Below are 14,687 nucleotides of genomic sequence, written 5' to 3'. Positions count from 1 at the left end.
CATTCCAAGGGCTCAATATCTATATGCAGTTAATACTTACCATATTTAAATAACACAGACATAGAACATAACTATCAATAGAGAAAGCTCTATAGGACAATCCTGGCTTGGATGATGTGAATATGAAGATTAAGAGAGAGCCTCAAAGAATCCTGGTGCTTCAGTGTAGCTCAAATACACTGTCTTGACAGTATTTTCAAAAGTTGAAATTGCAGTGTGAACGATAAATAAAAAGGTGTGAATTTACTGATTAACTGGGTAGTTAGACACAAGCATTATATTACTTAAGGCAGATTCAGTAGATCTTTGGGTGTATATGAACTTGTACATGTGTGTGTAAAAGCAAAACTCAACATTCACAATAGATGTTATGGAATTAAATAGAAAAAAAGATGATTCCTATCACTGAAGCCATAGATGAGAAAGTGGATTATACAAAAGAGAAGCATCTTTTATATAGGCAGAAGAGGGTAATGTTAGGTTCTCATTAACTCAAAAAGTAGAAGAGTTTGACAATATCAAAGTGAGAAAGTGGAAAATATAAACCACCAAATGCATTTAAAATGGAAATGCAGAAGACAATTCTCATCTAATGGATTCTCAATTCTCAGTAAGGAACAGGGCAAGTTTATTTTTTCTGCTGAAGGAGGCAATTAAGATCAAGAGGTTGCAAGTTCAAATTCAAGCTTCAACTATCATTCATTATAGAAGCTTGACATTACTCTATCATTCTCATCTTCAGTTTACTCTCAGTACAGTGATAATAATAAAGCCTCTTAAGCAGACTATGGAGAGGATGAAACGAGGTGATATTTATAGAGGGCTTAGTAGATTGTTCAACACATTGAGTACTAGGAAATTGTAGAGATTTTATTTTTATTTATTTATTTTTTTACAGTATACTAATGAATATATATGAAATTTGGAAAGATGGTAATGATAACCCTGCATCAGTTCAGTTCAGTCGCTCAGTCGTGTCTGACTCTTTGTGACCCCATGAATCGCAGCACGCCAGGCCTCCCTGTCCATCACCAACTCCTGGAGCTCACTCAGATTCATGTCCATAGAGTCAGTGATGCCATCCAGCCATCTCATCCTCGGTCATCCCCTTCTTCTCCTGCCCCCAATCCCTCCCATCATCAGAGTCTTTTCCAATGAGTCAACTCTTTGCATGAGGTGGCCAAAGTACTGGAGTTTCAGCTTTAGCATCATTCCTTCCAAAGAAATCCCAGGGCTGATCTCCTTCAGAAAGGACTGGTTGGATCTCCTTGCAGTCCAAGGGACTCTCAAGAGTCTTTTCCAACACCACAGTTCAAAAGCATCAATTCTTCGGCATTCAGCCTATTCACAGCCCAATTCTCACATCCATACATGACCACAGGAAAAACCATAGCTTTGACTAGACCGACCTTAGTCGGCAAAGTAATGTCTCTGCTTTTGAATATACTATCTAGGTTGGTCATAGCTTTTCTTCCAAGGAGTAAGCGTCTTTTGATTTCATGGCTGCAGTCACCATCTGCAGTGATTCTGGAGCCCCAAAAAATAAAGTCTGGCACTGTTTCCCCATCTATTTGCCATGAAGTGATGGGACTGAATGCCATGATCTTCGTTTTCTGAATGTTGAGCCTTAAGCCAACTTTTTTACTCTCCTCTTTCACGTTCATCAATAGGCTTTTTAGTCCCTCTTCACTTTCTGCCATAAGGGTGGTATTATCTCATACCTCGGGGCCGGGCTCCCGGGGGTTTGCGGCGCCGGCCGGCGGCGGCAGCAGGTCCCTCAGGTAAACGGAGCCAGCGAGGACCGCCTGCACGGGCCTCGGAGGGACCGCGAGTTTTCGCGATGGCCGGGGCGCGCGGCCCGGCCTGTAGAGATTTTATACTGAGATTGAGCACAGTTCAGTGGGATAAGGAATTTGAGGAGAGTGGGGAAGGTATACAACTGTTCTGTGAAGAATAAGAGAGGTAGTTGAGTGGGAGAACATGAAATAAATCCTTGAAAGATTTTAAGGCTCAGAAACGATGGATTTAAAGGTAGGAAACAATGAATTTCTTCTAATGGTGGTATTCAAGATTATGTGTTTATTTTGTGCTGGCTGTATCAGGATGTCAAATACGGGAGGAAAGAATGCAGGAAAAAGAATTCCAAACAAAATTTCTGTGGACTAACAGTGATTGAGAAACAATGAAAAACGACTTGAAGAATATGTAAGGGAGTGACCAAAGCATCCAGGATTAATAGAGACCAAATGAAAGCCAGAAAGAAGTCACAAAAAGGATAAAGTAAAACATAATAATAATAAAAAAAATAAAGAGAAGTCAGGTAAAGAAATTTCTGCTTATGCCAAAGATACACTGGGCTAGGAGTAACACATGAAACAAAGAGAAAAATGAAAGATTTTCATCATTAACTATGATGTTCAAATTTCCATTTTAAAAGGTAAGATAGATAAAGATAGGTTAAGAGAAAAACCCTTAATTGTTGTCAAGGGTGATGGTAAGAATTGAGGTAATGGGAAAGACCGTAAAGCCAGGTACCAAAGAATTTTAAGAAAACATTAAGTGACTTTCTGACTGGTAGAAAACAGTGGCCAGGAATGGTGAAAATTTGCAATCAAGCATTATTTTAACCTCAAAGGATGTTTATTATATTGCTGAAATTTTTATTTTTGAAAGAGTATTTCAAATAAATTGGTTTTGAAATACAGATTATTTTATGTTTGAATGTTTTAAACTTCAGGAAATATTATTATTTGTGTTTATTATGATTATATTTATGTTTTATGAAACATAGAATGAATGTTCTTCAATAGAAGACAATATTCTTCAATAGAATGACAATATTGCTGAAATGTTGCTAATGTGAAAAAGGAGTGTAGATGAAGTGGTAAAATGTGAATAAAATAGAGGTACTTTCTGAGTTTTTAATGTATATAGGGAATCAAAAAATGTTAGCTTTCCTAGACTTTTGAAGCCTACATAGTATGGAGGTCCAAGAAAAAGTCTTTTCTATTTCAAAGTGTAAACATATAAATATTAGTTCCTCCTAACACTCAGTAAATAGAAAATAAACCAATAACTAAATATTTTAAATCTGGGCTACAGATTAAAGCATCTTTAGCTACGTTACATAAGCATCTTTAGCTACGTTACATAAGCATCTTTAGCTATGTTACATAAACATCTTCATAATGTATAATTTTATTTCACTTTCAGAGGCAAGAAGCAATGGGGAATGAGAGGAGAAAATCTGTGCAGTATACTTCCTTGGAATTATTTTCAGAAGTGTCAAAGTCTGTCTTTTTCTTTAACTGACACTTGTTACCTCTTTCAGTCCCGGTGGTAAAACTGCACGGTCTCACAGAAACATGCTTTTGCTAGAGAAGTATGGAGACTTGTGACACAGTTCACACCTGTTTACACATCTTGTCATCTCACAGAGTTGCTTTCAGTTGTCACCTCTTGTAAATTTTGAGTTCAAGCTGCTGACTCGCATTCTTCAACAAGAGTGTACTTTTATTTTGAAAATTGACTGCCATTTCTAAATTAGCTGCATCTTCTGCAGTTTAAAAAAAGTTTCTGTCAGTTTTTATAACTAGGTTCTTATGACAGAAGAGTTCCCACTATGTGGCCATGTAAGCAGTCAGCTATGCTCCCTACTGTGTCTTAGTTATAACTGAGAACAGTGTTTGATGTTCAAACAATCACTTTTACAAGTTCAAAGAGTCCTTTAGTAATCTTTGGTATGGCTAATGCAACAGACTGGTTCCAAACAGGAAAAGGAGCACGTCAAGGCTGTATACTGTCACCGTGCTTATTACCTGTATGCAGAGGACATCATGAGAAACGCTGGGGTGGAAGAAGCACAAGGTGGAATCAAGATTGCCAGGAGAAATATCAATAACCTCAGAAATGCAGATGACACCACCCTTATGGCAGAAAGTGAAGAGGAACTAAAAAGCCTCTTGATGAAAGTGAAAGAGGAGAGTGAAAAAGTTGGCTTAAAGCTCAACATTTAGAAAATGAAGATCATGGCATCTGGTCTCATCACTTCATGGGAAATAGATAGGGAAACAGTGGAAAGAGTGTCAGACTTTATTTTTTGGGGCTCCAAAATCACTGCAGATGGTGACTGCAGCCATGAAATTAAAAGATGCTTACTCCTTGGAAGAAAAGTTATGACTAATCTAGATAGCATATTGAAAAGCCAGAGACATTACTTTGCCAAGAAAGGTCCGTCTAGTCAAGGCTATGATTTTTCCAGTGGTCATGTATGGATGTGAGTGTTGGACTGTGAAGAAAGCTGAGAGTCGAAGAATTGATGCTTTTGAACTGTGGTGTTGGAGAAGACTCTTGAGAGTCCCTTGGACTGCAAGGAGATCCAACCAATCCATTCTAAAGGAGATCAATCCTGAGTGTTCTTTAGAAGGACTGATGCTAAAGCTGAAACTCCAATACTTTGGCCACCTCACATGAAGAGCTGACTCATTGGAAAAGACTCTGATGCTGGGAGGGATTGGGGGCAGGAGGGAAACGTGTCAAGAATGGATGAGATGGCTGGATGGCATCACCGACTCGACTGACAACAGTTTGGGTGAACTCCGGGAGTTGGTGATGGACAGGGAGGCCTGGCGTGCTGCAATTCATGGAGTCGCAGAGTTGGACATGCCTGAATGACTGAACTGAACTGAACTGAACTGAACTGAATGCAATTGAAATTATTTGTTTTCTCCCTGCCAGTTCTGCAGTGATCAGGGCCCTGCTCTCAATTTCTGAAACTATTCTTCTCTCAGGCTTCAGTAATAATAATAATAAAAGGAAAATAAAATTGTGGAGAATTTTGCCTTTCTTTTTCCCCAGTGTATCAATTGGAACACCTCAGTAACAAAATAATAATAAAGATTCCACATTAGGGCTTTTACATAATAAATGTTTTCAATTTATTGAGGGATAGCCTAACATTTAATGTTTATATAATATGAAGTGTAGATTGAAGATTTCTTTTTTGGCAGTATATGACTATTCAATTGTTTTAGTATCATTTTTGAAGACGATCCTTTATCCATTCAATTGCTTTTGAACTTTTGTCAAAAATCAAATGACTATCTACATGTAAATCTATTTTAAGAATCACTTCCATTTATTTGTCTGTCACTGTGCTTCAATATTATCGTTTTATAATAAGTGTTAAAATTGGGTAATATAAATCCTTCTAACCTTGATCCCTTTTCAAAGTTGTTGGGCTATTTCAGTAATTTTCATTTCTATACAGATTTCAGAATCAGCTTGCCAATTTTTACAAAAAAAGCCTTGTAGAATTTTGTGTTCACATTTAATGTATAAATCTTCTCAGGAATTGTTTCAATAGAGAAAGTAAGATTTTGAACTTTCATACAACCTCATGTTTATAAATAGCAAACAAAAAAATCTGATAGCTTATTTTAGACTAAATTGGAACATTTTATTGATTAATAATAATCACTGACTCTTATTGAATAGACACAGTGCACCATACATTGTAATGTTGGATATGCCATAATTAAACATTTACTTGCTAAGACAGTAGATCTTAAATGTTCCCAACACACACAAACACACACAAATGGTAACTCTGTCACAAGAGGAGGTGATAGGTAATACTATGGTAGTAATCATTTTGCAACAGATTAATCAACACATTGTTGTACACTTTAACCTTACACAATATCATATTTTAATTAAATCTCAATAAAACTGGAAAAATAGTTTAAAAACATGTACTAACTGATGAACATCTAAATTGTTTTCATTATTTTGGTCTAATACACAATATAAACACCTTTGTATAAATAGGTTTCAGGCATAAATACTGAAGTTAGGCAGTATCATTTTTAAAAGCAAAACTACTAATCAAAAGTATATGTATATTAAATTATAAATAGATATTCTAAAGTATCCTAAAATTAATGAATTTCCCAAACAGATAAAAATTCTCATTTCTCTTTATCTTTTCTAATACTGTTGTTTTCATTTTGTTTTATTTTTGCTGTTTTGGGGAATAAAGGTAATTATTTTTGTTTTATATTCAAAACATTTAAAGCTACAAAATGAGAAAACTTAGTTAACTTTCCACTAATATTTCTGTGCATTTATTGTTAATATTTTGGGAATTTTTTTTTCTTTTTCATTATCTTTCTCTTTGATTACAGGAGATCATTACATTCTACATCAATTCATTGCTACATATGTTACAAAGATTTCATTGCCTATTTTATCATTTTTACTTGATACTTATTTTATTTCATTGATATTTTGTATAAAGTCAAATATTTTAGTATTTTTAAATATGTATCTTGACATTAAAAAATAAGCGAACAGAGATCACATATAATGGAAATAAACATTTAAGTTTCCCCTATGACTTCTAAAAGTACAGGTGATCAAAGATCAGAATGTATATTTAAAGTTATTAGGGCTACCAAATTTGCAGTGAAATCTTTCCATTTATAAATTTAAATACGTATACAATATATACTTAATACATATCTGTGCATAACATGTTCAATATGTATGAATCAAGGCAGCTCTACTCCCATGAACTTTATTTTCTAGTAAAGGATACAGATAACAAGCAGTCGGAATGACCAAAACAACATCACATATAAGATATATTTTTTTTCTGGACTAAAAATAATACAAAATATACTAAATCACAGATTTATACTTTTCTCCAAAAACTGGTACTAGTTTAGCAAACATTTTTTCTTCTAAGATTTCATTAATTTCATAAAATATGGCAATGTGTTTATTAGCATACTGTGAAACATTACCATAGCTAATTATAATTAAACTACACTTATCAAAATAATGAATAAAGCACATTTTGCGGTACTGCAGTGTTGATGTTTTTCATATTTATTTTTTCACTAACTAATTTACCAAATTCAGTAATCTCTGGTGAGTCTCTCAGTTATTAGTGTAAATTACTGACGGTCTACTCTAATAATAAATAATAATAGCAATTCTGGGAAACAAAGCATTAGCAGTCTAATGTCTAAGCATTTTTTTCTGGATAGTTTAAATTAAGAGCACAATGAAACATTTTTCATTTAATTAACATATGTTTCCAGATTATAATGCAATTTAAAAGGATGTTTCTAATGGATATATCAAAATAACTGAATTTTAACGCCATCAAAAGTTTTTCAGGATGTTCTAAGCAGACAATTAATTTCATATGGCATCAACCAAAAGAGAGCTCATAACACAAAAACATTTCTAAGATGTCTAAAGTGACTTTTATTAGTCCACCCATTGTCTTAAGACTCTAAAACTGGAACTTACTACATCTAAATTCCAGTATGTAGATGTCTGAAACATCGACAAAGCTAGACAATGTATTGGAGAAGGAAATGGCAACCCACTCCAGTATTCCCGCCTAGAGAATCCCGTGGACAGAGAAGCCTGGTGTGCTGCTGTCCACGGGGTCGCATAGAGTCAGACGTGACTGAAGTGACTTAGCAGCAGCAGCAGACAATGTATTAATTAATTTATTGATCAATTTATGTAGCAGATATCAATTGTTTAAATACCATGTTCCTGGTAGTATTCTAGACACGAGGTACACTACTCTAAAAAAATTTCTGCCTTTATGAAGTTCTCAATCATATTTGGAGTGAGATAAAAATAAAATAGTAAATAAGACAAAGGATACATCACACAATCCATACAGCACTAGCTAGGTTCCTAAATCCATCCTCTTTCTTCGTTAGGATACATGGACTTGAATTTTTAAATTTTATTTAGAATTAGGTAGAGCCATGTGACGCATTTGTATTATGCTAAAGAAGAGATTAGGCCTTGTCACCACTCCATTACTCTTGTCTGGAAAATCCCATGGACGGAGGAGCCTGGTGGGCTGCAGTCCATGAGATCACTAAGAGTCGGACACGACTGAGCGACCTCACTTTCACTTTTCATTTTCCTTCATTGGAGAAGGAAATGGCAACCCACTCCAGTGTTCTTGCCTGGAGAATCCCAGGGACGGAGGAGCCTGGTAGGCTGCCGTCTTTGGGGTCTCACAGAGTCGGACACAACTGAAGTGATTTAGCAGCAGCAGAAAAACCTGGTAATGGGCATGTTGTGACTGCACTGGTCAAATATGCACAATGGCACATAGTGTTATATTCTAGATTTTACTCAAGGTTACATGCTAGGGTAACCCACTGAAGGCAGTGTTTGCCCTGGATCTGAACTGCCATTGTGAATTATGTGAGGGGTGCAAAATAAATTTCTAAGTTGTTTCGGTTCAGTTCAGTTCAGTCACTCAGTCGTGTCCGACTCTTTACGACCCCATGAATCGCAGCACGCCAGGCCTCCCTGTCCATCACCAAGTCCCGGAGATCACTCACACTCATGTCCATCGAGTCAGTGATGCCATCCAGTCATCTCATCCTCTCTCGTCCCCTTCTCCTCCTGCCCCCAATCCCTCCCAGCATCAGAGTCTTTTCCAATGAGTCAACTCTTTGCATGAGGTGGCCAAAGTACTGGAGTTTCAGCTTTAGCATCATTCCTTCCAAAGAAATCCCAGGGCTGATCTCCTTCAGAATGGCCTGGTTGGATCTGCTTGCAGTCCGAGGGACTCTCAAGGGTCTTCTCCAACACCACAGTTCAAAAGCATCAATTCTTCGACTCTCAGCCTTCTTCACAGTCCAACTCTCACATCCATACATGACCATTGGAAAAACCATAGCCTTGACTACTCTTGGATCACTCTGTGGCATCATAGGCTTACCTAACTGATTCAATCTGTTAGACAATGTTACAAATCAAGGATATAAAGCCTGTAAGATGATGGAGAGAATGTGATGCAAGGTTTGCTTGTCTGTCATTTTGGCTGCTGCCTCATGACCCATGGCTGCTCAGTTTCTAGACTTCATGACTGCTTTTGAGCCAAAAATAAGGATAAAGTTACTAAGAGGGTCTAGTCCAAATTTAAAGATTTGCGAAGAGTACACTGAAACAAATTTTGAAGAACTCACAGGACTGCTTGCATATTTTTAATTCAAATAGCATCAAATGCAATGGCAACCCACTCCAGTACTCTTGCCTGGAAAATCCCATGGACGGAGGAGCCTGGTAGGCTGCAGTCCATGGGGTCACTAAGAGTAGGACACGACTGAGTGACTTCACTTTCACTTTTCACCTTTCACTTTCGTGCATTGCAGAAGGAAATGGCAAACCACTCCAGTATTCTTGCCTGGAGAATCCCAGGGACAGAGGAGCCTAGTGGCCTGCAGTCTATGGGGTCTCACAGAATTGGACACGACTGAAGCAACTTAGCAGTAGCATCAGCAGCAAATGAGCTCCCCTGAATTGAAAGGATCTAGGGGAATCTACTCTATTCTGGGAGGTATTTGCACACAGAAAAACAGGGCTTTTATTAGTAAGAATCAAGGGGAAATATTGTTGGACCGAAAGAGGTCTTGACACAGAGAGTTAGGCATGAAAGAATGCCTAATGATAGACATTCATTTAAAGTTGATTCTTGAAAATAATTTGAAATTAGCCAGGAAAGCAGAGTTGATTGAGGCAAAGGAAAAGGCAAGTAGACAAGATTGACCATGGTGCATCTAGGAAACTCTCAGACCTACAGCAGTGGCCACAGGACTGGATAAGGTCAGTTTTCATTTCAAGGACAAAGAAGGGCAATGCCAAAGAATGTTGAAACCACTGCATAATTGTTTTACTTCACATGCTAGCAAGATAATGCTCAAAATCCTTCAAGCTAGGCTTCAGTAGTATGTGAACTGAGAATTTTCAGGTGTATAAGCAAGGTTTAGAAAAGGCAGAGGAACCAGAAATCAAATAATCAACATTCATTGGATCATAGAAAAAGAAAGGGGATTCCAGAAAAACATCTACTTCTGCTTCACCGACTACACTAACACCATTGACTATATGGATCGCAACAAACTGGAAAATTCTTAAAGAGATAAGAGTACCAGACCACCTTACCTATCTTTTTGGAAACCCGTATTCAGGTCAAGAAACAACAGTTAGAACTGGACATGGAACAATGAACTGGTTCAAAACTGGGTAAGGAGTACATCAAGGCGGTCTATTGTTACCTTGCTTATTTAGTTTATATGCAGAGTATATCATGTTAAATGTTAGGCTGGATAAATCACAAACTGGAATCAAGATTGCTGGGGGAAATATTAATAACCTCAGATATGCAGATGATATCACTCTAATGGCAGAAAGTGAAGAAGAGCTAAATAGCCTCTTGATGAGGATGAGAGAGGAGAGTGACAAAGCTGACTTGAAACTCAATGTCAAAAAAAAAAAAAACCTAAGATCATGGCATCCAGTTCCATTTCTTTATGTCAAATAGAAGGGTAAAAAGTGGAAGCAGTGACATTGTATTTTCTTGGGCTCCAAAATCACTATGGACAGTGACCACAGCCATGAAATTAAAAGACACTTGCTCCTTGGAAGGAAAGCTATAACAAAGCTAGACAGTGTATTAAAATGCAGAGACATTAGTCAATCTATAGGAAATCAACCTTGAATAATCATTGGAAGGACTGATGCTGACGTTCTAATACTTGGGCCACATGATAAGAAGAGCTGACTCATTGGAAAAGACCATGATGCTGGAAAATCTTGAGGCAAAAGGAGAAGGGGACACCAGAGGGTGAGATGGTTAGTTAGCATCATCAACTCAATGGACATGAATTAGAAGCAAACTCTGCAAACTCTGTACTTTGGAGTACAGAGGGGCCTGGTGTGCTGCAGTCCAAGCAGTCACAAAGAGTCAGATATAACTCTCAGCGACTGAACAGCAGTGGACTTACTCTGTGTTACAAATGTTCAACAAAGCTAAACTAATAGTATATTAAGGCTCAGAAAATCTATAAGAGCTTGACAAATAATTTTGAGGATTAGCACATGTAAGTAATTTTGAATCAGAAATGCCAATGAAATCACAAGCTCAAATGCATAGAGAAAAATGGGGATTTTTTTTTTTTTTAAGTGTAGTCTGAAGAAGAGAAATAAGTAGAAAGAGAAAGGAACCTGAAGGGAAGGAAACAATCCTTATTTAAGGATACTTAGTATCAGCACACTTAATGTTAGAAGAATTATCAGAAATACAAAATGCCAAGAAGGAAAAACTTGGTCAAGGATACAAAAATTTGAGCTAGGATGCATAATGGCAAAATTTTACTGAATTCATCTTGAAGACATTTACTGGTTAAAGGCAGCAGATTATGTGACCCCAAAACACCTACAATTTTAGGTGTTCAGATCATGCCACCCTTAGACATGTGGCTTTGACATATTGATTTTTTTTTTTTTTTTTTTTTTGAGATGTAGGCACTTGGAAAAAACAGTAAATACAGAGAGAAGCTTCCTTGGGATGACCTTATCTGCTTACAAACTGATGCAAAACAGCAATTCAAATGTCATTCCCCTCTCCCTGGAAGTTTCCTTAACCAGTCAAGATTAGATTTTTCATAGAAGAGGAGAAGAGAAGTAGACATCCTACCCAGATAAATGGTCTACAGCTCCTCTTCTCTTCCTTCTTATGGTGATGTATAATTCTGAGTTATAAGCTACCTCAAGGAGTTACTCATTTTTCCCTTGGAAACTTTCATATATACATGGGGTATATGTAATAATGAGCTTGTTTTTTCTTTTGTTAATAGGAATTTTATTACAGGGTCTCAGATAAGACTTCAAAGGATTTAAGGAAAATTATTTTTCTTTCTCTACACTGGAATTTTAGAAACTTTTCTTTCCATAGGGTGTCTATTAAAAAAGGAATGAAAATTCATTAACCATAGAATGTGTGGTAAAACTAAATTTGAAAATTGATCCATAAGTCAATCTCCAGAATCAGAGTTTGGTTAGAATCCCAGTATCAGCATCAACTAAAAGTGAAACTTTAAGATAATTATTTACATCCTCTGTGCCTTGGTTTCTGATATGTAGATTATCTATAATTGCAATTTTAAAGCTGATAATGAGGACTAAATCAAATGATATGTATAAAAGTTCTTAGCATAATTCCAGGTTCATAAGTACTCAAGTAAATGTTAGCTATTAGTTTATTGAAGCACATTTTTATTAGAAACCCTGATAATGAAAGAACAAAAAGAAATAGAAAAGTAGTTCAAGAGGGCAACAGAGTTTGATGGAAGATTTTGGTTTAGGAGAGTGGGGCAAGTAGGACTATGTTACTTACCATTTGTGTTGATAAATGAAGAAGAAAAATGATAACTGACATGGATATGAGTCTTTAATGAAGAAGAGAACTAGAGATTTTGAACAATATCTGGAAAATAGATACTATGGATAAGAAATGATATATACCATCTTAATAAATCACCACTTAATAAAGTATATAAAAGATTGACTGAAATCTGCTGAAGGGAGAGACTGAATTTATCATGGACACAGGTAGAGCAGTTTAATAGCTGTCTTCAGGCTTTGGGGTAATTGAAAGCTAATTTTTTTCCCTCTCCTTTTACAGACAGAAACATTCAAATCAAGTTCATGAAAATGAAAGAGAGTGAAAGAGATACAGGGAGAGTTTGAGAAAGAAAATGAACATTTAAAGAGTAAAAAACTTGACCACAGACTTCATAATTTATTCCAATGCCCCCTGTCCTTCTTGCTGTTAGTTCTTCATACCATATTTTGGAGGTTGTTTTCTGTTTTTTTTATACAGAGAATAATGAGAACACTAACACTTGGTAGGAGAAAGCCTTTGGGTATGTTAAAAATGTAGTATTCTACTTTATTATAATGATAGCTCTTTCTAACAGCATAGGGAACTTGACTGTATAATTTTCCCTGTCTTGCTTTGGATTGCTCCTGTTCAGACCAAGTCAGCTTATGTCCCATTATAGTCAGTTACGACTGGGAAACTCTCCTAGCTGCAGAGGGGTTGATAAGGGGGTGTTGTCCGTTAATTACAGACACTATGATTTAATTTTTTTCATTTTTTAAAAATGTTTTTAAATGTTTTCAATTTGTAGATAAAGCTCTAGTAGGTTTTTAATTTTCTTAGCCTTGGTTTTTTACACACTAAACCAAATGGGTGTTCTAAAGAACACTATCATTATTTATTACTTTTAAAAATATTCATTTATCATTTTCTAATCTGAATTTACCCTATTCTTGATATTACACGTCAATAAGATGAATATGGTTCAAAACATGAATGCACATGACCCATTTTTTAGCAGCGAAGTATAAAAATATCAACCTTCAGCGGCGGAGGCGGTGGCTGCCACGGATCGACCGAGCCTAGCGTCCCACCTTCGCCCCCTTGCGGCTGGTCGACTGATGGCCGCGCCGCAGTGCAGTGCAGTATTTTTCAGAGTAAACAAATTTCATGAGTTCAGCTGAAACAAATTCAGTCTCTCAAACACGAGCTGGCTCTTGTGTAGAAAAGATTTGGGGGCAACAAATTATGGGATTGAGCGTCATTCATACGTGGTGAAATGTGACAAGGAAAACCTGGGGAGCTTGATCAAAAATAGTGATAGCTTTGATAATTAGCTTCTAATCCTGTATTATCCCTCTGAAAGGAAAGTTGCAAGGCATGGCTAGGTCAGCCTGATGATCTAGCAGTTTATCAGAATAATTATATGAGCAAGTTAGCACAGTTTCTTCTGTGAAGTAAATCATTTGTCTGTCTCAAGAGGAAGACATTCCTACATGCACCTATAAAGAGAAGTACTGCTAGGATTTGAGTTCTGTAAGCCTGCATTTATGGTTGGTAATTGCCCCTGGAAAGCATCTAATGGTCATCAGTTTTTTAAGATTATTGTGGAGCTGGAGTCCAGAAATACTATGAAAACTACATGAAAGCATTACTAAAACCAGGAGGCATTGTACTCATGCCGGTAGTAGATCAGTTAACACATGCTATGAGCACTGTAAAATACATTTGGAAAAGTAAAAATAACCTTGTTGCATCTGTTCCACTTACCTGTACAATCAAATAAGAAGATATTGGCCAATCAGAGTTTATGGGGCACTCCTCCCAGCCCACCCATCAATGCTATCGAGAATCTATAGCACTTGCTCATATTTATATTAATGAACACATATATTTCATACATAACGAGATATAGGCCAAGGGGGTTCCTTAAAGGGCTCCAACCTAAAGAAAGAATGTTAAACAGAGAATTAACACTTACAAATTTGTCGGTAATCAGCTTATTCCTCAGCCTCTAGACAGTGAGGAGGATGAGAAAAATAGAAGAGAAAGAAAAGGAAGAGGAAGACCACAAAGAAGTTAAGAGTCATCTCAGAATTTACTGAAAGAAAAAGATATGAAACTCCACTTCTCTGAATCTTTAAAAGTTTACTTGACATATTTTAGAGAAAAATAGCTTAGAGCAGAAAGAAAAGAATGCCTACCTATAATTCCTCTAGTCTTTAGAATGTGGCATTTGTGAGGAGTTTAAGAGAGAGAATTCTTTCTTTAATCAGAGTGAATTTATGGTGAAGAAAATGTATCTTGTTTCTGTTTTAGTATTTTAAATTATGCATTCAGAGATTAAAAATAATCCCTTTTATAAAATATATTTCCGTTTAAGTCTTGGGGAAAATGGCTGTTTTAACTCAGAATGACTTTAAGAGTTGAATGCAACAAGAGCCCAGACTTTGTGTAATATAAATCCTCTTAGGTA

The 14,687-nt window shown here is 36.4% G+C and overlaps 1 pseudogene; it reads left to right on the top strand.

The window, feature by feature from the left end:
* Window positions 1-392: 392 nt before the first annotated feature.
* LOC128049499 (protein-L-isoaspartate O-methyltransferase domain-containing protein 1-like) lies at window positions 393-14,387 on the top strand (annotated as a pseudogene).
* The last annotated feature ends 300 nt before the right edge of the window (window positions 14,388-14,687 follow it).

Source organism: Budorcas taxicolor, chromosome 6 (assembly GCF_023091745.1).
Source record: "Budorcas taxicolor isolate Tak-1 chromosome 6, Takin1.1, whole genome shotgun sequence".
NCBI lineage: Eukaryota > Metazoa > Chordata > Mammalia > Artiodactyla > Bovidae > Budorcas > Budorcas taxicolor.
Note: the sequence above shows the minus strand (reverse complement) of the source record. Positions and strands in the feature narration are given on the sequence as shown.